Source organism: Balaenoptera borealis, assembly GCF_965194805.1.
Source record: "Balaenoptera borealis genome assembly, chromosome: 10".
NCBI classification, from domain to species: Eukaryota; Metazoa; Chordata; class Mammalia; order Artiodactyla; family Balaenopteridae; genus Balaenoptera; species Balaenoptera borealis.
This window is the reverse complement of record NC_138874.1, coordinates 10,669,808-10,693,966: the sequence shown is the minus strand read 5'-3', so window position 1 is coordinate 10,693,966 and position 24,159 is coordinate 10,669,808. Positions and strand designations below refer to the sequence as shown.

The following is a 24,159-nucleotide window of genomic DNA, read 5'->3' as shown; positions in this document are numbered from 1 at the left end:
CCTTATCTGTCCACTGGAAGACTTGGAGTAACTATTTGCTCCATTCCCGGCCAGCTCTAACTTACTAAAAGTCTGTGATTATCTAGACTTTCACATTTCCAGACCAGACCTGGTCCTACTCAACTCTCAGCCTGAAGCCTCAGAGCCAACCTCACACGTGCACGTGGTCTTCAGTTACCAGTCACCATCCTCACTTGAACCTCTCCGCACCTCGGTGACATGGACGGCCCCCGTGTGACAATGAGCCCTGGGAGAGGAGAAACAGTTTGCCAAAGTCCACAGAACTAAGAAGAAGCCGAGCTGGACCTGGTATCTTGACACCAAGCCCAGGCGTTCATTCAGCAGCCCCACCACTCCCGCAGGGTGCGTCTACGCGGCTGCGAACAATGGCGGCCGCGGGTAGAATCTCAACCTGCTGCCGTCAGCGGGTCCTCAGGGGGACCAGCTGGACTGGAGAACAGGAACAAGAAAGGCAGATAAGGAAGATGCAGTACATGCACACAATGGGCTATTACTCAGCCATGAAAAAGAACAAAGTAATGCCAACTGCAGCAACACAGAGGGACCTAGAGATGATCATACTGAGTGAAGTAAGTCAGAGAAAGACAAATACCATATGATATCACTTACATGTGGAATCTTAAAAAAACGGTGCAAATGAACTTATTTACAAAACAGAAATGGACTCACAGGTGTAGAAAACAAACTTATGGTTACCAGGGGGAAAGGAGGGGGAGGGAGAAATTGGGAGATTGAGATTGACATATACACACAGCTATATGGAAAATAGATAACTAATAAGGACCTACTGTATAGCACAGGGAACTCTACTCAATACTCTGTAATGACCTATATGGGAAAAGAATCTAAAAAAGAGTGGATATAAGTATATGTAAAACTGATTTAAAAAAAAAAGAAAGGCAGGAAGGCCTCTTTTTTTCTCTTCTTTTTTTTGATTGGAGCATAGTTGATTTACAATGCTGTGTTAGTCTCAGGTGTACAGCACAGCGATTCAGTTATAAGCAAGCCCTCTTTCTGCTCCATTTTGGTGAACAGGGATTCAGCCAGGTTGCATTAACATCCAACACCTGGCAGCCCCACTTAGGTTCAGTTTTCTGCATTCTTTTCCTCCTTCTTAGTCTCAGGCATCTGAAGGCTGCAGGGCTCTGTTCTGAGGATGCTTCCTGGCCGCCCATTTGGGTCAGACACACAGAGTTTACAACTCACAAAGCGGCCTGAGATCAGCTCCCACTCTCCCCCTCCCCACCTGAAAAGGATGAAGGAATAGGAATGGTATAAACCGTGGTCTGGGTTTACATTGGGGGTCTCCTCTAGCCCCCAGTCCCGTATCATAATGGGCCTGAATCAGGGAGAAGGGAAGGTTCTCTCCATGGTCCCCAGAAGCCGGGTGTGTACTGAAGTTGACAGGACATGTGGGCGCAGGGAAGGGAGAGAGGGATCTGTGTCTTGTCAGAGTTAGAAATTGCCCAGAGCATCAGCCTGCATCCTCCATCCTTCATCCACGGGTCCCTCGGTGTCTGCAATGGCTCAAACTTGCAAAGACATAGCCTTCTCAAAACATTTACATTTCCGCCAGGCAAAGATTCATGTGACTTTGAATCTCCAAGTACACAGGTTTTCATGGGAAGATTAAAAGGGGATCCTGGTCTTTGTGTAACAAATTAACCAGCCTTGCCAAATGTCACTTAAATATCTTTCTGGAATCCTACATGTATCGGTTTTATAACTTTGCTGACAACTTTTGATTGGCACTTAATTAAGAGGAAATAGAGAGCCATGTCAACCTTTGTCCCCTGGTTCTACAGAGGTTCAGAAAGACGTCACCGAGGGTTTGAAACAGACCTGCAAAACTTCACAATGGGACCAAGACTCATGAAAGCGTGTTATGAAGCCAAATCAACTCAATGTCCTCTGAAGATGCTGAGGAAGCCGTTCTCTCCCACGATTTCAGCTTCAGAAATACTCTCTAGTAGTCTAGAAAACATACAAACACACACACACACACACACACACACACACCCCCAATACCCTGCCCCCAACGGGATTACTTATTCTGTCCTTCACGTGCCAAAAGAACAATCTTCAATGTTTCTACCCTTTAAATACTTTTGCCAGAAGCCTGAATTCATGAAAAGCATATTTATCGATTCACAGTTTTACCCATTTCATTACATTTGAAAGTCAGAACACGTATATTCAATACACGCATATACATTAATGAATACAGTTCTTTTGTACTATTAGCCCTGACCTTGAAATACCGTTAGAATTTTTTTTTTTAACCAGAGGGAAGATCTGAGAAATTCTATTTGGGTTTTGATTGCTGTTCATCACAGATGTGATAATGATGACGAGCTACAATAAGATGTGTCTCATCTGACTGGTGCTGAGGGATGCAGAGAGGAGGCTGGGACTGGAGCAGAAGGTGGGAGTGGGGTGGAGGGGATGAGATGCTGTGAGCCAGTCACACCGCATGGCAACTCAGGACCCTGCTGCCCTACAGCTGGGGTCAATACTTAGTGAAGATTTTATGTAATAACATGTCAATTCAGAGTTGCAAAATGTTGTTCAGTCCTAAATTAGAATAGGCTACCGGTGCTTCTCGATACCTACCAGGAACTAGCATTCCATCTGCTAATGTGATTTATGACTCTCTGAGTGGTCCCTGTGAAGAGGAGAGAGGTGTCTCTCAATAGATCTAAGAGGGTCCAGGACACAGGTTCACGCCACTGTCCTACTCCATGAATGGAGCCATCGACCCAGCAGTTTTGTTGAATATGGCATTTTGAGGGCATTTTAAAAAAAGTATCCTCAATGATGGACTAAAGAATAAATACGTATTCTTTAATGGTTGATACGATGTGTAGAAGCAACCAAGAGAAGGCAGTAGAGTACAGAGGTTAAGGACGGGGCTCTTCCTGAGTACAGGCTGGCTTCGCTGGAATAAAGTAGACTCTGCGCATGGCAGTATCACTCCCTCCACCTGATGGAGGGACAGGCCATGCACCAGAGAAGAAGAGAGGAACAGATATTTGCAAGCACTACCAAAAGAGGGAACCACTCCTGCCCTGGCCAGAACCCATCCCCTAAATGGGACCAAGAGGCAGGGAAGTAGAGCAAGGAAGCACATGACACTTCTAAAGCCAATATGTCCACCTTGACAACTGACTGACAACCACAATACCCCACATGACTCAAATATGCACACTTGGATTTCTATATGTATCCAAACGCCAACCCTCCCATCTTCTTCACCCCTTCTGTTAAGTCTGCCCAGAATTCTACTCAAGATCTCCTTTAGGGATCCTGGACCACCCCAGCCCCATTTAGTGCCATGGCCCTACCTTGGTGATGGCTCTGATGCAAACTGCTTTTCTTCCAGATGTGTGCAGCCTACCTTGTTCTTCTGTGATCCAAATCATGCAAAGAACCAGGTGGATGCTTTACATTATATCTCATGAGCTCAGCTGGCGTTAAGCAAACCTATCTGATTTTTCCCTGTATGTGTACTTTCAGTTCTGTTTTTGCTGCCAACCTGTTATTACTTTTATATTTCATGCTTCACTTTACCCCTCATCAATTTGCTCTCCTATATTTTGTGTATAAAATATCCCCAAATATGTATTCAAGAAAGTAACACACAGGTGGTCTCTGGGGAATGGAACTGGGCGGCTATGGGACTGTCTGGGAGGGAGATTTTGACTATTTTAACGTGGAATCACATGAGCAAATACCTAATCAAAAAGCACTTTTGCACAGAAGACTTTTTTTTTTTTTTTTTTGGCTGCATTGGGTCTTCGTTGCTGCCCATGGGCTTTATCTAGTTGTGGCGAGCAGGGGCTACTCTTCATTGTGGTGCATGGGCTTCTCATTGCAGTGGCTTCTCTTGTTGCGGAGCACAGGCTCTAGGCACATGGGCTTCAGTAGTTGCGGCACGCAGGCTCAGTAGTTGTGGCGCACGGTCTTAGTTGCACTGCGGCATGTGGAATCTTCCCGGATCAGGGCTTGAACCCGTGTCCCCTGCATTGGCAGGCAGATTCTTAACCACTGCACCACCAGGGAAGCCCGCACAGAGGACTATTTAGGGCCATGAAAATACTCTGTATGATATTTTAATGATGGATACATGTCATTTTATATTTGTCCAAACCTATAGAATTTACACCATGAGTGAATCCCAGCGTAAACTATGGACTTTGGGGGATTGTGGTGAGGGGATATAGGCTCATCAGCTGTAACAAATGTACCACTCCAGTGGGGATGTTGACAATGGGGGAGGCTGCGTATGTGCAGAGGCAGGGGGCAGAGGAAGCGCTGTACATTCTTCAATTTTGCTATGAACCTAAAACTGCTCTAAAAAAAAAGTCTTTTTTTTTTTAAGCCAGAAAAAAAAATACTTGGAACAATAAATAATGAAAAGAATGATAAGACTAGGAGGAGTTCCGATTGGTGCGGAAAAGAGCAGTGGAAGAGGAGCCACCTGCCTCCGGAAATAGAGTCCCAGGGAAAGAGAGAGATGCTTAAAGAACATTTTTAGACTACTATATATAAAATAGATAACTAATAAGAACTGGCTGTATAGCACAGGGAACTCTACTCAATACTCTGTAATGGCCTATAAGGGAAAAGAATTAAAAAAAGAGTGGATATATGTTTATGTGTAATTGATTCACTTTGCCGTACACCTGAAACTAACACAACATTGTAAATCAACTATACTCCAATAAAAATTAATTTAAAAAAAGAACATTTTTTAATGGTTCTGAAGACCCTAGGGGCAGGACAGGAATAAAGATGCAGACGTAGAGAATGGACTTGAGGACATGGGGAGGGAGAAGGGTAAACTGGGATGAAGTGAGAGAGTGACATGGACATACATACACTACCAAACGTAAAACAGGTAGCTAGTGGGAAGCAACCGCATAGCACAGGGAGATCAGCTGGTGCTTTGTGACCATCTAGAGGGGTGGGATAGGGAGGGTGGGAGGGAGACGCAAGAGGGAGGAGATATGGGGATATATGTATACGTATAGCTGATTCACTTTGTTATACAGCAGAAACTAACACACCATTGTAAAACAATTATACTCCAATAAAGATGTTTAAAAATAAATAAATAAATAAAAATTAAAAAAATTAAAAAAGAACATTTTTTGAAACATTTGTCATATAATATGGAATGTAACCACCTCCTGTCAAACTCCAATACTAAAATATTTCAGTAAAAGTCTACAAATCCTATCAAAATGTGGGGCAATTGGAACCCTTGCTCACTTTTGGTGGGAATGTGAAATGGTATCACTGTTATGGAAATCAGTATGACAACTTCTCAAAAAATTGAACATAGGATCACCATATGATCCAGCAATTCCACTGGTACATACCCAAGAGAATGGGAAACAGAGATATTTGCACACCCACATTCACAGCACTTTATTCGCAATGGCCAAAAGGTGGAAGCAACCCAGGTGTCCACCCGTGGATGAACAGGTGAACAAAATGTTGTCTATCCATACGGTGGAATATTATTCAGTCTTAAAAAAAGAAATTCTAACCCATGCTACAGCATGGATGAAGCTTAAGAACATTATGCTAAGTGAAATGAGCCAGTCACAGCATGACAAATATTGTATGATTCCACTTATATGAGGTACCTAGAATATTCAAATCCATAGAAACAGAAAGTAGAATGGTGGTTGCCAGGGGTTAAAGCGGGGGTGGGGGAAGAATGGGGAGTCATTGTTTAATGGGTACACAGAGTTTCAGTTTTGCAAGATAAAAAAAGAGTTCTGGAGATGGAGGGTGAAGATGGTTGCAGCACAATGTGGATGTACTTAACATTGTTAGTGTTACACTATTACACTGAGTTTTACATAATGTGTATTTTAGCACTATTTTAAATTTTTTCCAATTTCTTTAAAAATACTTTGTAAGTCAGGGTTGTGTGTGTGTGTGTGTGTGTGTGTGTCAGGGCATGGGGGATGGGAGAGGCAAGGGTGTGTGACAAGGCACGAAGCCTAGATTCAAGGCAAGGGCAAGATGGACCAGTATCATCTGTGTGGCATCTCTAGGGCAGACCCCTCGCCAATGATGAGCGATGCTCAGGTGGTTGATTTGGCTCCAGATGTATCCCAATCCTCCTCCAACAGGTGGCGCCACACAGAAGCAGAGCCTGGACCTGAACCCAAGCATTCTGACTCCGGATTCTGCAGTCTTAGCCAACACTCTATGCTGCCTCTCTTTTCTTAACAAAGCCCCCTTCCCAAGCCAGCAGCAAAGACCCCGATAATTCATTCTGCTGAAGTAAGCTTCTTACTGAAGATGGGCCAGGTGACAGGTAATGGGTCAGGTGATGCTCCTGATAAGCACTGAAATACGGAGCCTCAGGGATCAAGACCCTCTCCTTTACCTGTGGCCATTTGCCTCAAGATGCACCTGACAGATGAGGAGAGGTGAGCGAAGACAAAGGAAACGGCAGGTAACTGATCAGATCCCTTCCTAAGCCATCAAAGTTCCATCCTACAGTCTCAAGTACCTTCCAGGGAGAGGGGGAAACCCAGCAGGAATGGCAGCCAGGTGGACAGGTGCTGGGGAAGCTTCCTGGCAGGTCCCTTGGTGTGGAAGCAGATGGAAGCAAGTAGAAGTGGGCTGAGGGGACATCCCTGGTGGCGCAGTGGTTAAGAATCCGCCTGCCAATGCAGGGACACAGGTTCGAGCCCTGGTCCGGGAAGATCCCACATGCCACAGAGCAACTAAGCCCATGTGCTACAACTACTGAGCCTGCGCTCTACAGCCCGTGAGCTACAACTACTGAGCCCACGTGCCACAACTACTGAAGCCCACGTGCCTAGAGCCCGTGCTCCACAACAAGAGAAGTCACCGCAATGAGAAGCCTGAGCATCGCAGCGAAGAGTAGCCCCCGCTCGCCGCAACTAGAGAAAGCCCCCGTGCAGCAACGAAGACCCAACGCAGCCAAAAATAAATTAATTAATTAATAAATTAAAAAAAAAAAAAGAAGTGGGTTGAATCACAACAGACGAGGGAAGCTGGGGAAGAGTGAGTTCAGGCCTCAGGCCACATCAGGCACAGGGAGCCACAGACAGAGGGCTCGGGCATAGGCTGGGGAGAGGGACAACGAGAGGTGTTGAGGCAAAGAGGTGAGGACAGTGGTGATGCCCCAGTAAGGGGCTGGGCGTTTGCCCCACTGAGAATGGAAGGACCAGGAGGATGGGGCAGGGGGACCAGGCCAAACCGTAGAGGCAGAATGACCGTGTTCCTCCCCCATAACTGCCAGGCCATCTGGGATTTAACGTCCAGCTTCCCACTCTGAGCCACTCTGAGCCTTACTCCCAATCTCACACCTATTTCCATCGTTAAGAGAGCCTGGGTACCAGAAGCCCTTGGACATGAGACCCATCAGAAGAGGGAGTGATGGGGATGGTGACCCAGATGGTCAGGTCACACTTCCCCCTGGGCTTGGACGGAAAAGTCTTCATGAAATGAAACTGCAGAACAACAACGACAACAATTGGTGAAGAAAGATACAAATGGCAGATAAAATGGTGGTTTCCCAAGAGCAGCTGAGACCTCCGGTGGGGGGACAGGGGGGTCCTCTGGACTGTCATCCAGGCCAGACTCAACTGTATCTTATCAGGGTCTTTCCCAATGAAGTTTCCAGCATCGTTAAGGTGCACAGAATGCCCACTAAGCCGTTTGGGGGTTTTATTTTCTTTCACCAAGGAAATAGGGGATGCCCAAGCTTGGGTCCCCAAACCAGAAAGACTGTGGGTGCCTCAAATAAAGCAGGGGGTTTTAGTGCAGTCCCCACGGGGACTCTGGGAGCCCGCTTCACCCTTGGTGCTGCCCACCCCACCCCCGTCCTAGCCTTTTCCTCTCTCCCCTCCCCTCCTCCAGCCAGCCCGCCTCTCCCCTCTCTCCTCATTCACGCAGAGGGCTGCCCACAGGGAGTTCTCATCTCTCTCAAGGCTCTCAACTTTACCGGGCCTAAAAATCTCCAGGAATCTGTCAAGGTCCCACCCTCAGAGGTGTGTAATGAAGCCCAGGAATCTGCATTTTTAACAAGCGTCCCAAGTGGCCCTGATACTTTGGACTAGAATCTCCTGGAGGGCAGACACCCTGTCTTTCACAGATCACTCGTGCACTCAGCACACACACGCCCACACTGGCTCACACTGACACGCACACACTCAGAGCTTGGAAGGCTGCAGGACACACAGCAGGTATCCGATACTTTGTCAGTCAATTCTTGAGTAGTTGGAGCCTGGGAAGGCATGTGCCATTATGTTCCGGTCCCTCTAAACCCCTCACCTGCTATATGACAGCTTCCCATCCAGAAACCGCATGGTACAGTAAAAAACAGAAAAAAGAAAGCCGTTAGACCCCAGTGAATGTTATTTTTAATGAAAGTGGTGCATTTTGACTCACAATGTTGAAACTAGATTATAAATGAGTCATCAGTGAATCAACCACAGAGAACCTTTGTGAAGGTGATTTACAGGAGGGCTCTGACGTCTGCTGTCCCTTCACAAACTTCGCAGAGATGCTGTCAGGCTTGGAGTTGGTCTGCGGCATCTGCTGCCGTGTCAGCTCAAAAGGATGCTGTGTTGTCACCAATGGGATTCCCCCTCCAGCCGGCAGTGCGGTCCCACCCACAGAGCAAAGGCAGCCATCACCGAACAATGCTGTAGTTACATCATAGCTGCTGGCTTTCAGGTAGTGACTGGTAGGTACTGGAGACAGTCACAGGCCAGATATCTGTTCCTCCCATGTCCGTAGACTCTTCCAGAATGCCCACATCCTCCCACCTGGTCCTCGAGAGGCAGCCAAGTACGAGGGCAGAAAAGTGGGGCCTAAAGTGGGCTTGAGGACTTCCCTGGTGGTCCAGTGGTTCAGAATCCGTGCTCCCAACGCAGGGGCCACGGGTTCAATCCCTGGTCAGGGAATGAGGATCCTGCATGCAGAACGGCGCGGCCAAAAATAAGAAAAATAAAGTGGGCTTGAGTCCCAGGTCTAACAGGGTGGCCCCAAAGAGTCAGGTAACAGCCTCCTGTTTCTCACGTCTGAAATGTAAACTTTATCACCTGCCTGCTTTCCTCCAGGAATGTTGCAAGGTTCTCATGGGACCGTGCTTTGAAACTATTACAGGCCACTCCAAGGTAAGTAGTAGGTAGAAGATGCAAAACCTACTGTCTGGGGGACGTCCCTGGCAGTCCAGTGGTTGGGACTCTGCACTCCAAATGCAGGGGGCACGGGTTTGATCCCTGGTCAGGGAACTAAGATTCCACATGCCATATGGCATGGCCAAAAAAAAAAAAAAAAAAAACCTATATGAGAAAAGAATCTTAAAAAGAATGAATATATATACATGTATAACTATTCAGTTATACACTTTGCTGTACACCTGAAACTAACACACATTATAAATCAACTATACTCCAATAAAATCAAAAAAATTAAAAAAAAAAAAACCCTACTGTCTGAACGTGCTTTCATCAACCAGCAACCTCCACCCAGAGCAGAGCCTGGTACCCAGACCAGAACCAGGCACCTAGACCCGCGTGAACCAGCAGAGCATCGTGTGGTTAAATACTCCTTCATCTCTCACCCTGAAAGGAGACACCACTGCTCGCCTTTCCCCTGGGGAAACAGGAAACAGAGGCAGCGGGGAGACTGCCCCAGGCTCTCCAGGCCACTACCCGGTGAAGGACTCCCCAGGACATCCAGGGAGCGCAGCCAGGCTCCTGGCTTCTGGTTGCCTGTTTAGAGCTGCCTCCAGTGGGGCAGGAATCTGCAGCAAAGAAAATCCTCTGACAACTCCAGGAACCAGAAGGTCAGTCTGGTAGGACAGTGAACCGTTGACCAACCCAGCAACCCAGAGCAGCCAGGTCAGCTGGGAACACTGTGCCTAGAAATCAGGTCCACCAGGAGCAAAACTATGGTCCATGTATAGCAACTACTCAGTAAATGTTAACTGCAAAGCATATGACAAAAAAAAAAAAATCCTCAAAGAAGGTGAGGAATTCATTAAATCTGCTCAAGAGAGAGGGAGGGCAGAGGAGAAAAAATACTGCTTGACAGAGTCAACTGAATCCCTCTTCTGTACACTGCAGATGGACGGCCAGAATCAACATTAAAGAGGAAGAGGAAAAAAACAGGCTTTTAGGGTCAGGCAAATCTGGGCTTGCATGCCAGCCTCCTTCTTGCTGGTTCTAGGTCCTTGGAGAAGCTATATATTGTCCCGGGGCCTCCATTTTTCCGGTGGCCTTCCTCCCAGGATCGCTGTGGGGATTAAGCAGAATCATGTGTGTGTCTTACCTACAAAGTTCCTGGAACATAGTTAACACTCAATGAATGTTGGTTTCTTTCTGTGGACAACTGCAAAATATGGCCGCAAATTCTTCCTGTCTTGGCAAGCATGCCCCTTGGCAATGACTTGGTTGCTCCTCCCAACAAGAAAGAGTTAAAGTCTATTTCCCTTCTCCGTTGAACCTGGTCTTGCTCTAGCCAGTAGCATTTAGCAGAAGTAACAATGTGTGACTTCCAAGGCGAGTCCTTACAGCGTCCACATTTGCCCTCTTGAAATGCTGCCCTGGGACCACCATGTAAGGAAGCTGGTCTAGCCTAAGATGGGGAGAGGCCATAGGAGACATGAGGTCCCCCAACTTGACTGCCAGCACCAGCTGCCAGACAGGTGACTGAGGCCATCCTGAGATGACCTTCCAGGCCAGCTGAGCCTCTGGCTAAATGAAGCCACATGAGTGAGCCCAGGCAAAATCAGCAGAGAAACTTCCTAGCTCACCCATAAAATCATGAAAAATAATAAATCCTTGTTGTGTTAAGTCCCTGAGCCTTAGGCTGATCTATTATGCAGCAAATTTTACTGAAACACCTTTCTGTCTGCCATCTCCAAAACATCTTTTCCCTTGGGTACTCTTGAACTTCCCCTAGCCACACCTGGCAGATTATTCAGTGAAATACTATGAGAATTTATCAGGACCAGGAGCTGTGATCAGCCTGTCATGAAGTCATTTTCATACACACATGTTACAACAGTTCATCAATCAAAAAATTAGACAACATCTAACAACCTAAGTTGATAGTTAGCAAGTAGGCCTGTTCTACATTGAAAATAGATCACAAATCCAGCTATATATCCCCGTTTCCACCACAGTCTCTTGCCTGGATAACAGTAATATCTCCCGGATTGGTCTCTCCCTTTGAATTCTGTCACCCTACACATTGCCATTCTCCACAGAGGGATTTTTGAAATATATTCACTCGTTCAAGAAAAATTTAGTTTTGAGCAGAAATATCTACCTCCATAGCATTTACATTCTAGTTGACATTCTTTAAATTAATAGGTAAGTTAATAAATAAAACATGTGGTGATAAGAAAATTAATAAATAAAGTATGTGGGGTTAAGTGTTAAGAAAAAAATTAAGCAGGAAATGTGAAGGGGGATAGGTCATGTTGGGAGGGGTTGCAATTTTAGATAGGACAGCCAGGGAAGCTTTCTATGAGACAGTGATATTTGAATAAAGACCAATGGGAATACCAAGTGTAAAGACCCAGAAGTAGAACCATTCCTGCCAAACTTCAGAAACAGTAAGGAGGTTAGTGTGGCTATAGTATAATAAGCAAGGAGGTGAGTAGTATGAGATGAGTTCAGAGAGGTAACAGGGAAGTCAGGTCAAGAAAAATCAGACTACGTAGCACCTTATAAGCCAATGTAAGGACTTAGGCTTTTGCTCTACGGACATGGAGAGCCACAAAAACACTTTTATCAAAGATCATGGTGACATGCTCTGATGTACATCTCAATAGTACCATTCTGAATAATGTATTGAATATAGACTTCAGAAGATTCTGGGATGATCCCTATAGCATAATTTTTGAATTTTTCTAAATTTCACCCTGAAAAAAGATAGTATAGGTAGGACCTCCCTGGTGATCCAGTGGTTAAGACACCACGCTTCCACTGCAGGGGGCGCAGGTTCTATCCCTGGTCAGGAAGTTCCACATGCTGCATGGTGCAGCCAAAAAAAAAAAAAAAAAGATAGTATAGGTAGTACAGAATAGCAAAAACAAAAATTCACGGACAATATGTACCACAAAACTAACAGACAAAGCACCCTCATGATCTCCCAAATATAAGTGGGTAGGGACAAACTACCAACAGCTACAAGACCTGAGTAGGATTAACATCTATACAAGAGGAAACAAAGGAGAGAATCAGGTATCTGACAAACCTGAAAATCCCCAAATACCCAACAGGTACTCAATGGGGAGCTGAGAGAGCCAATCTGAGAACAGCAGCTGAAACTGGAAGGGTTTTCCCCGCTCAAGTAATGGGCGAGTTCAAGGGTGTTGCAGTAAAGGTCTGAAAGGGCTAGAGCTGTCTGGGACAAAGAAAGGGGACAAATGGAAGGGCTATCGAAAAAGGGTCAGGGGAGGGGAGTTCCCTGGTGGCCTAGTGGTTAGGATTCTGGGCTTTCACTGCCGTGGCCAAGGTTCAATCCCTGGTCGGGGAGCTGAGACCCTGCAAGTCGCACAGCACAGCCATATATATATGTATGTATATGTGTGTGTGTGTATGTATATATATATATATATATATATATATATATATATATATATATATATATAAATGGTAAGGGGAACAGAGCCTGGAGACCTCAGAAAGTAACCCAACAGATTCTTGAACACTACATGCAAACAGAAGAGGAAACTCTAGAGCAATGAAGTTAGAGAAGCCAAGTGGAACTATGTCTACCAGACATATGTTTTGGTATTCTTTGTTGTTGAACTTTTTATAATTTCATATAAAAAGTTCAACAACAACAAAAAAAAGCACGCAAAGTTATTTAGGAAAAAAGATAAGTCATAGACTCACACCCTTATAGACAGACCATAAAACATGCCAGAAAGACATTTTCACAAAATAAGTGAAATCTACAACTTATGTCCAAAACACCTAAAAGAGCAACATAAATCAGAGCTAGAAAAACTCAGAAGTAAAATGATAGAATTCAGGAACGTATTAGGAATTTTTTAAAATCATGTCAGAAATTAGATTAAATTTAAAAGGAGACGGGGTAGTGACGTTGTGATATAATAAGAAATATACATTTGGTATTCATCCCCAGTCCCTGGCACAGAGCTCCTAAAACCTTTGTAATTCCCCAAGTGACAGGGGTGAGAGGAGATGTTATTCATAATGAGACCCTTTCAACCGTACTCCAATTTATGCTAATGAGGTGACTCGTGATGGACCCCTAGATAACTTCGGGTTGGGGGTTGGTTACCAGGGGAAACAACCATATGATAAGACGGTTGAAACTTTCAGCCCCACTCCTTGACCTCAGGGGAAGGGAGAAGGACTGGGATTGAGTTACTCACCAATGGCTGATGATTTAATCAATCATGCTTATGCAATGGAACCTCCATAAAAACCTAAACAAAAGGGTTCGAAGAGCTTCCAGGTTGGTGAAAACATCCATGTTCCAGGAGGGTGGTGTTCCACAAACTCCTCAAAGACAGAAGCTCCTACACTTGGGACCCTTCCAGACCTTGCCCTATGTAACTCTTCATCTGGCTGTTCAGTGTTTCCCTTGGTTCCATGAATCATTATAGCAAATTATTGAATCTGAGGAGGTGCTCAGGGGAATCCCCAATTTGTAGCCAAATCAGACAGAAGTGTGGGTAATCTGGTGACCCACTACTCATGATTGACATCTGAAGTGGGAAGCAGTCTTGTGGGACTGAGCCCTTAACCTGTGGGGTCTGCACTAGCTCCAGGTAGTTAGTGTCAGAATGAGTTAAGCTGTAAGACACATGGCTGATGTCCACAGAGAACTGGAGAATTGTTTGGTGTGGAAAACTTACACATGTGGTCAGAATTGTTTTGAGTAGAAACAGATTATAGTAGTATTAAGAGTGCATAAGTCCAGCAGATAATGACTTAAGAAAAACATAAAATTTAAAGGAAAAAAGTTAAATCAAAAGAAATGAAGAGATGGCCAAAAAGCACACGAAAAGAGGCTCACATCACTAATTATTAGAGAAATGCAAATCAAAACTTCAATGAGTTGGGCTTCCCTGGTGGCACAGTGGTTGAGAATCTGCCTGCCAACGCAGGGGACACGGGTGCGAGCCCTGGTCTGGGAAGATCCCACAAGCCGCGGAGCAACTAGGCCCGTGAGCCACAACTACTGAGCCTGCACGTCTGGAGCCTGTGCTCCGCAACAAGAGAGGCCTCGATAGTGAGAGGCCTGCGCACCGTGATGAAGAGCGGCCCCCGCTCGCCGCAACTAGAGGAAGCCCTCGCACAGAAACAAAGACCCAACACAGCCAAAAATAAATATAAAAAAATTAATTAATGAATTAACTAAAAACAACAAAAAAAAATGATTTAAAAAAAAAAAAACTTCAATGAGATATCACCTCACACTGGTCACAATGGCCATCATCAAAAAATCTACAAACAATAAATGCTGGAGAGGGTGTGGAGAAAAGGGAACCCTCCTACACTGTTGGTGGGAATGTAAATTGGTACAGCCTCTATGGAGAAGAGTATGGAAGTTCCTTGAAAAACTAAAAATACAACTACTATATGACCCAGCAATCCCACTCCTGGGCATATACCCAGAGAAAACCGTAATTTGAAAAGACACATGCACCCCAGTGTTCACTGCAGCACAATTTACAATAGCCAGGACATGGAAGCAACCTAAATGTCCATCAACAGAGGAATGGATAAAGAAGATGTGGTACGTATATACAATGGAATATTACTCAGCCATAGAAAAGAACAAAATAATGCCATTTGCTGCAACATGGATGGACCTAGAGATGTCATACTGAGTAAAGTAAGTCATACACAGAAAGACAAATATCATATGATACTGCTTATATGTGGAATCTTAAAAAAAAAAAAAGGGGGTACAAATGAACTTATTTACAAAACAGAAGTAGAGTCACAGATGTAGAAAACAAACTTATGGTTACCAGGGGATAAAGGGGAGGGGAGGGATAAATTGGGAGATTGGGATTGAAATATACACACTACTATATATAAAACAGACAACTAATTAGAACCTGCTGTATAGCACAGGCTACTCTACTCAATACTCTGTAATGGCCTATATAGGAAAAGAATCTAAAAAAAAAAAGAGTACGTATATATGTATATGTATAACTGATTCACTTTGCTGTACACCTGAAACTAACACAACACTGTAAATCAACTATACTCCAATAAAAATTTTAAAAAAAAGAAATGAAGAAAGAATGGAGACTGATTTGAAAGTAACAAATATAGAAGATAGGCAAAGAAGATCCAACACTGCATAATAGGAGTCCCTAAAACAGACAACCAAAGCAAGGAACAGAACCAAAACTAAAAACTATAATTCAAGAGCACTTTTCTGAAATTAAATGTCAAAAATTTGAAACTACATATATAAAGTCAAAATCAATGCAGAACAAGTAATACCAAAACATATTCTAGTCAAATTTCTAGACTTTAAAAAATATATATAAAATCCCTTGGACATCCGGGCAAAAAGACCAAGCTACTAACAGGGAAAGAAAATCAGATTGTCATCAGATTTTTCAACAGCCGCACTTTGTGCCAGGAGAATAGATGCAAAGAAGGTGAAGATGGAAGCAGGGAGAACTGACAGGAAGCAGAACCAACAGGATTTACTGATGGATCTGACAGGGATGTGAGAGAAAGAAGGGAATCATGGATGACCAGAGAAACTAGAAGGATGGAGTTGCCATTTGATGATACTGACTGTGGGAGGAGGAGGTTTGGGGCAGGGAATAAGCTAATAGTTTGTACATATGACATTTTAAATATCTATTAATAATCCATGTGGAGAGCTGAGCAGGTAGCCATATAAAGAATCTGGAATTCAGAACTGAGGTCTGGAGAACAGTATGGAGGTTCCCTAAAAAACTAAAAGTAGAAGTGCCATATGATCCAGCAATCCCACTCCTGGGCATATATCTGGAGAAAAACATAATTTGAAAAGATACATGCACCCCAATGTTCATTGCATCACTATTAGAATAGCCAAGACATGGAGACAACCTAAATGTCCATTGACAGAAGAGTGAATAAAGAAGATGTGGTACATATGGTACATAGTAATGGACTATTACTCAGCCATAAAAAGAGAATGAAATAGTGCCATTTGCAGCAACATGGACAGATCTAGAGATTGTTGTACTGAGTGAAGTAAGTCAGACAGAGAAATATAAATATCATATGATATCACTTACATGTGGAATCTAAAAAAAAAAAAAAGATACAAATGAATTTATTTACGGAACAGAAACAGACTTCAAAAACAAACTTATGGGGCTTCCCTGGTGGCGCAGTGGTTGAGAATCCGCCTGCCAATGCAGGGGACACGGGTTCGAGCCCTGGTCTGGGAAGATCCCACGTGCCGCGGAGCAGCTGGGCCCGTGAGCCACAACTGCTGAGCCTGCGCGTCTGGAGCCTGTGCTCCGCAACAAGAGAGGCCGCGACAGTGAGAGGCCCGCGCACCGTGATGAAGAGTGGCCCCCGCTTGCCACAACTAGAGAAAGCCCTCGCACAGAAACGAAGACCCAACACAGCCATAAAATAAAAAATAAATTAATTAATTAATTAAAAAAAACAAAAAACAAAAAAAAAACAAACTTATGGTTACCAAAGGGGAAACGTGGAGGGAAGGGATAAATTAGGAGTTTTGGATAAACATATATACACTACTATATATAAAATAGATAATCAACAAGGACCCACTGTATAACACAGGGAACTCTACTCAATATTCTGTAATAACCTATATGGGAAAACGATCTGAAAAAGAATGGATATAAGTATATGTATAACTGAATCACTTAGCTGTACACCTGAAACTAACACAACACCGTAAATCAACGATACTCTAATATAAAACAAAAAATTAAATTTAAAAATTTTTAAAAAGGAACTGAGGTCTGGGTTAGAAATATGTATTTAGAAATCATTAGCATATAGAAGCTATTTGAAGTCAAGAGACTGGATAAAATCAATGAGGGAGTGAGCGTAGAGAATAGTTCCCTGTTCAAAACCTCACGCTGGCTTACCATAAAACCTAAACCTTTCATCATGGCCAACAGAGCCCCACGTGTGGCTCCCTTTCATTTCCTATTACTCCCACCTCACTCTCTTAGCTCTCTTAGGCCATCGTGCTATCCCTTGGGTAATCTCATTCCCAACTCAGGGCCTTTGCACTTGCTGTTCCCTAGGACAAGGATCTGTTCCCCCTATACGTGAGCCTGCACGCCCACATCATTCCACCCTGTGCTTAAATGTCAGCTCCTCAGAGACGTCTACTGACCCCCTATCTAAAATAACTGTCCCCAACCATACCTACCACACTCTCTAACCCCTTAATCTGCTTTATTTTTCCTCCATTTACAGGTTGCCTGTTACAGTTTCTATTGCTGCATTCACAAGTTACCCCAAAACTTAGTGGGTTCGCGGAACTATCTTATTATGCACATGGATTCTGTGGGTTGGAATTTGGATAGAGCACAGAGAGGGTGGCTCGTCTATGCTCTACAATGTCTGGGGCCTCAACAGGGAAGACTCAAAGGCTGAGGGTGACTTGACAACCAGGGTTTAAAATCATCTGAACGCTTCACTCATGTATCTGGCATCTGGACTCGGCTAACTCAGAGACCAGGACTGCAGACCAGAGGTCTACGTGGGGCATCTCCATGTGGCTTGGCAGCATGACAGCCACAAGACACTCAGACTTCTTACTTGGTTACAGAGATGCAAGGGCACCGTCCCAGCAAACACAACACAGCTGCATTGCCTTTTGTGACCCAGCTTCAGAAGTCGTACAGTGTCACTTCCCCCATACTTTCCTGGTCAAAGTAGTCTCAAGTTTGTCAAGAGGAGGGACATAGACTCTATCTATTCCCTACTGGGAAAAGAATCAAAAGAATTTTGAGGCTAGGTACTGCCACATTGCCTGAGATGTATTCTCAGTGCTGAGCTAGTCTTCCCAAGCCTGTTACCAGCTGTCTGTTGAAAGAATTGTCTCCTTAACGTTCTTCTGTTGACCTGTGAATATCTTGCTCTATCTCCCCCTACTCCCTAACTATCTGAATTCTCAGCTGCTCTACTATTTATCAAGAAGTCGTCACTGGATATAAGACCCTGACTCCACAAAATGGAACACACAGTGTCTCCCTCTTTACAGGAGGGTTTCTAAATCTGTCAACAGCCCCTCCTCCATGATGGATGGTCCGTCTCCAATTTACAACCTGGTCCCTGTTAATCCTCTGAAAATTCTTGTCAGGACTCCTTAAAGGGATGAAAGCCTTCTCTGAACATTGAAAAACAACACAAAAACACAACAGAAGAGTTATTAAACAAGTTCACAGTGGCTTCTTCACAATGCCATTTGATTGAAAATAATTGGACAGGAAAAATTAATTCCAGACTGCACTGAGTAGTTATTTTCCGAAATGGAAAGAAATGCTTCTCCTTCAACCATCAAAGCCCCTAAAAATGCCACCAAGATTGTTGAATACCACTAACCTGAGACAGGAAGCCAAATGACTGGAAATCCAGCTGCCCCTGGTTTATTCATATTTACGCCCACAGAGTCGCCCTTTGGCCTGAGCATACTTGACTCAGAGAAGAGTTACATGTGTCTGAACACCTAGCACTGAATTTGAGAAGCTTCCCATGGCAATGACCAACAAGAATTTCTCTCAGAGTGAACCTGAGGCTGGGCATGGAATTGTATGACATAATGGGACAGAAAGAGGCAGGGGACTGCATCCCAGAGGGAGATGGAATGAAGCAAAACAAAGGAAGAAAAGGAAAACAAATGAAGCAAACAAAGCAAAACCAGACCCAAACCCAGACCCCACACACAGGCTAGGACATGGCTTGGGTTGTCTGGAAGCAGTTCCCAGACAGAAACCTCAGTGTGATGAATCAGTTTCCTTGGACATTGAGGGGATAAAGAGTCCGCTGTAGAGACAGAGCATATTTATCCAAGGAATGGCTGTGAGAATTGGGCTTGGGTGGGGGCGGGCACGTTGGAGTATGGAGTATGTGGTGGGGAAAAGCCACCATGAATCCCCAGTCTAGACACTGAGCCCATAATGCCCAAGGAGAAGCAAACTATCTAAAAGAAAGGGCGTCTTTGGGAGAAGCCAGTTGAGCCGACTCTGAAATCGCTGGTTGTGATACCAGAGTCAGATTTTGCAGACAAGTCGTTAAAAATCACAGAGAGGAGAAAATAGAGATGAATTTAAGACAGATATTAATAGGAGCACAAGTCTTCTTTTCTACCCTATACAATTCCATTGTAAACAATGCCATAAAAAACACCTACACCTCTAAATAGCAAAATTTTCCAAGTATTATAAAAAGCCCCCTTTATGTGAAGCAACACAATTACATTAAGCACAAAAGCAATGTTTAGACAACCTTCCATTATTCAGGACTACTGTCAGTCTCATAAAAAAGTGTTGAGACCAATGATGTGCATCCCACGCCCAGGCAAATCCCACCATGAGACCAGCAGAGACCTACAGCATACACTTTGAAAAAAATGGCACTCTTCCTCTTTTACCACCCCTCCAAAAAAGTCCCAGTTCTTTTGTGACCAGCCCTGCAAATGCCTGATAAATGCCAGGTTGGCTGCGGGAACTAGGGCTCTAGGTTACTTTCAAGTGTTTTCATACTGAAGAAATAACAGCAACTGATACTCATATCACATTTTTGTGCTTAAGAGGCATTTTTACATATATTATCTCAGTCGATTCTCACAAAAACCATGTGAGGTCCGTTTGGCACATACAAGCCCTTAGCCAGAAGCCCTTCTGTCTCTCCTTGGAGAAGGGGAGGCATTTGGAAGGAATGAAAACACTCTCCCTTCCCTGGCCTTGCTGTGCACCAGGGCTTTCGCATCCTCCAAGAAAATAAACACGTTTCTACGCTTCTAGGGTGTAGGTGCCACTTTGGTGGGCAGGGGGCACCATACAGCATGCTTTTGTTTCGGGGACTGGAAAAGGGAGGGAGCTAGGATGGGGAAAGGGGAGTCAGTCTCCAGGTCTGAGGGACCACAGACGGTTGGGGACCCCGGAAGCTCTGAATGCAGTGCCAGGCGGCAAGGAGCAGCACGAGGACAGGGTCTGAGGCGTGTCCTAGTGGTCGGGCAGGACCGGAGAGCCCAGCCCAGCACTGAGAAGGGAAGGCAGCTGGTTCAAGTAGGAGCCCCACCAGGATGGGGTGTGAGATCCCCTACCTTCCCGGGAGCACGATCAACTTCCTGCCGGTACGTCCACTCCCCCTCCTCAGGGCCAAATTGCTCAGCCACCCCACAACAGCCCACAGACAGCTGTAAGCCCTAGTGGAACCCTGGACCCCCAGGGATGATGGAGCAGGAGCTCTCACTCTTGTTCTCTGGGGCCAGATGGGCACACTTGAGACCACCACAAGCCAGGGACAGACGGCAGTGGACACCACCTTTCCATTGGATTTATCACCATCATCACCATTATCACCATCACCATCACCATCATCATTATCCATAATCATCTTTACTGACAAGTCCTTAAGGCCCAACAAAGTCAAAGGACTTACCAGGATCTCATAGCTGGTGACACCAAGTTACTCTGCCTCTAAGGCCCTGATTACTTTATTATACCGGCTCTAAGGGTAAATAACCCCAACCTTTGTGTTCACGTGTCAAATGGGGGAGGCCCTGGGACTTCCCTGGCGGTCCAGTGGTTAGGACTCGGCGCTGTCACTGCTGGGGCCCAGGTTTGATCCCTGGTCGGGGAACTAAGATCCTGCAAGCTAGGCCGCACAGCCAAAAAAAAAAAAAAAGAAAAGAAAATGAGGGAGGCCCTATGTTCTCTCCATCCCCTAATTCCCTGGCCGCATGGTTCTAGCCCTGGGGCCCTGACTTGGAAGAGGTCAGCGTGTGTTTCTCCTGCAGAACGAGCACCATCCCTGCAAATGCCCTTGGCCTCCTCGCAACAGTGTTTCCTTTGTCCCTGTCCTGGGCCTGCTTTATAAGGTGAGAGACCTCCTTTTCATAATGAAGCCCTTTTAATACTGAAAAAAATGTAAAACCTTGGCTTGGAAAGAATCCCAGACAGGCACGGCTGACACGGACTTCCCCGGAAGCTGAGAGCGTTTCCGCTCAGCCCAGGTGCAGTCACCCAGGACGTGATTTGGAGGCGAGGGACTATTTTGTGACCAGACAGAAGAGCCCTCTTCTCTACTATGCCTGTGAAAGTAGCAGCTGTGCTGTGTTCCTCTGTCCAGGAAACTAGTGAACAACTCAGAGAAAATTCCCGAGTAAAGCAACAAAGATGATTAATGAGCTAGAAAAGCAAGTGACGGCCTTGGGGGATCACACTGGCAGAGCCAGGTGGGTACCACGCATGGGAGAAGGAGCCGGACCCAAAGACAAATATTCAGCTGGGCCCTGGGGGTAGTAGTTCTGTAGGTGTAATGGGAATGAAATGGAGAGAAAAGTAGGATGTCAGCTGAATATCAGGAACAAATTCCTCATGCGGGGCATTCCCAGGATGCAGATGGAAAGCACATTGTTTTGGTTGTGTCATGGAAGGCCAGGATGAAGATTCAAGCTGAGACCGGCTGGGACCTGGGACCCTTTGCTGCAGGGCTGCAATGCTTGCACCTGGACACACCTCTCTCCTCAAGCAACGAAATACAAAGAAACTATATGGCACTAAAAATAACTACGGGTATGCGCAGTTGGGGCAAATTATGGACAAAAAGATACAAAAGACCAAAAATCTCAACTGCCACTTCTGCAGAGCTGGGAGCAAAAAACAGGGTGTCTGGAGCAAAAGCAGGGTACTGCACACGCCCCCTGCACACACCACCTACGGGGTGGGCAAAACTCCTAAGCCACCCCTCCAGCCCCATCCCTGGAAACACCCCTACCTTCTCCCCAAGCTGGCTGTAACCCTCAGGGAGGGAGCAAGCAGAGGAACCTGTTAACTTGTTTTTGCTCCACCCCTCAGCCAAGCCAAGAACCCTGGCCGGTATCAAGAGCAGCTGGATGTTTGCAGCCCCGAGGCTAATTCGACTCTCTGGGCAGGGAGGCTGGCTAAGGAGGTCCCACAGCAGCTCCCTGGCCAGCAGGCCCCTTGACTCCTCCAGAGCCAGCTTCCCTCCAGGGTCCAGTGCTCCTGCAGCCCGTGCCCCTGGACAGTCACTAATTTACGGGATCACCGGCCCTTCCCAACGTCGTCCAGGGACCTCAGGAACAAGTCTTCCTTTCTTGGTCCGCCGAAGTCACTGGAACCCATCAGTGAAGTTTCATCCCTGTCTGTAAATCACTGCCTTAGTCATGCAGCGTAACTCTCAAACAACTGGGTAGGTTTGTTTTTAATTCCCTTAGACGATAAGCATAGATGCAAACACTGGCTGAAAGCGGCCTTTGTTCCTGTTGTCCTTGCGCAAACCACCTCCCAGCCTCTCTGCTCATCTGCGGGAAGCGGCCAAGGCCAGAGGGCTCTTTGGGGCGTTGCAGGAAAAGGGGCAGGAGGGGTGGCCGCTGTTAAATCGGGAACACTGACTTGGGGCCGTCAGTCACCGGGGGCCGGCTGCAGGGTATTTTCGCAGCAGCCGCTAACCCCAGACACCCTGATCTTTCCTCCCACACACCCTCCTCCTCAGCCACGGCTTCCACCTGTGGCCTTTCTTCACAGTCAGCCTCGGAAGTGTCTGCCCAGCGTGGAGCGAGCTCTGGCTGTTTCACTCCTCATCCCTCCCCCCTCCCCTCCCCGTCCCCTCCCCTTCTTCCTCCCCCTCCTCCTCCCCTCCCCCTCCTCTTTCCTTCCCCTCTCCCCTCCCCTTTCCCCCCTCCCCTTCCCCTCCCCCTCCCCCCTCCCCATCACTCCCCCTCCCTCTCCCTTTTCCTCCCCCTCTTCCCCCTCCACTCCCCTCCCCTGTTCCCCTCCCTATCCCTTTCCTTCCCCCTCTCCCCTCCTCCTCCCACCCCCTCCCAACTCTCCCCCTCTCTCACTTCTGAAAGCCAGTAGGCACCATGAGAAAGGTATTTTTCTTTCAGCCCACACGGAACTTTCACCCTCGACAGTGTTCTTAAATGCAGAGAAGCCTTCCCAGGACTCCTATCAGAAACCTTAGCGTCAGGCTCTCTGGGAGTGTCCCAGGTGCTTCACCGGCTGCTCTGGGGAGATGCGCTTGGTCAGGGTGATAGCGCCCAAAGCTGTGGGACCCCTATCTCCACCTCCTCCACCCGGCTCTTCAGAAGTTTGTTCCATCTTACAGAAGCCACTTCACCTCCCCAGGGGTCACGTTCCTCCTAGTGTAACACACCCGCCACCATTCAAGCCAGAGGCAGAAGACGCCAATGATTTTGCTTGAAGGTTATGTGCACGTATTTCCAACTTTCCTATATTCCATGGAGGTGTCTTCAATAGACATTTGTTTTCTGCCTAATTGGAGCATCGTGTGGTATAAATGTTAAAACCCGAAGGAAGGCTCAGGGTATTAAAGAAATATGCCAAACATCACACACCTCTTGAAGCGCCAAGGCCAAGTTTCAAACCTGTCTTACTCCAAAGCCTTTGCTTTTTCACTTATGTCCTCCGTTCTGCAATTGGTCCAACAAAATGCTTGTTTCCAGGCCCTTGGGCTGACTCTCTGAGACCCAGTGGTCACCTGAGGATGGGCATGTTCATCAGAGCTCTTGGCGGCACAGAGCTTAAGCAAAAAATAATAAGGAAATGAACGAATTCTCCACCCCTGAGAACTCTGGGAATGGACTGGAATTGCAGCTGGGCCCTGGGCTCTGACAGGGCTCTCAGATGCCTGCCTCCTTTGAGGCCCTGCTCTGCTTTTGTCATTTGATGTCATTCTTAGGCAGGTCCCCCCACCCCACCCTGAGGGAGGAGAACGGCCACAGGTGATTTCACATTCTCCCTGAGCAGCCCAGAGGAAAGACACTCAGAGTAAAAGTCTTGGGTTGGGTCTCATAGAACCAGTTTGCGTCAACATGCTCAGCCCTTACTGGGTTTAGGAAGTCAGAATATGTTGAGTGGTC

At 46.0% G+C, this 24,159-nt stretch overlaps 1 protein-coding gene across 2 annotated transcripts in view; it reads right to left on the bottom strand.

Moving 5' to 3' along the window:
* Positions 1-24,159, bottom strand: part of LOC309635882 (uncharacterized protein) — a 277,308-nt gene that overhangs the window by 213,619 nt on the left and 39,530 nt on the right. The window contains exon 1 of one of the 2 annotated variants that reach the window (XM_082407728.1): positions 18,633-20,617. The exons of the other annotated variant lie outside the window; for it this stretch is intronic. The gene's annotated coding sequence lies outside the window, so the exon portion shown is untranslated. Of the gene's footprint in view, positions 1-18,632; positions 20,618-24,159 lie in introns of those variants that run through there. 2 annotated transcript variants of the gene reach the window in all.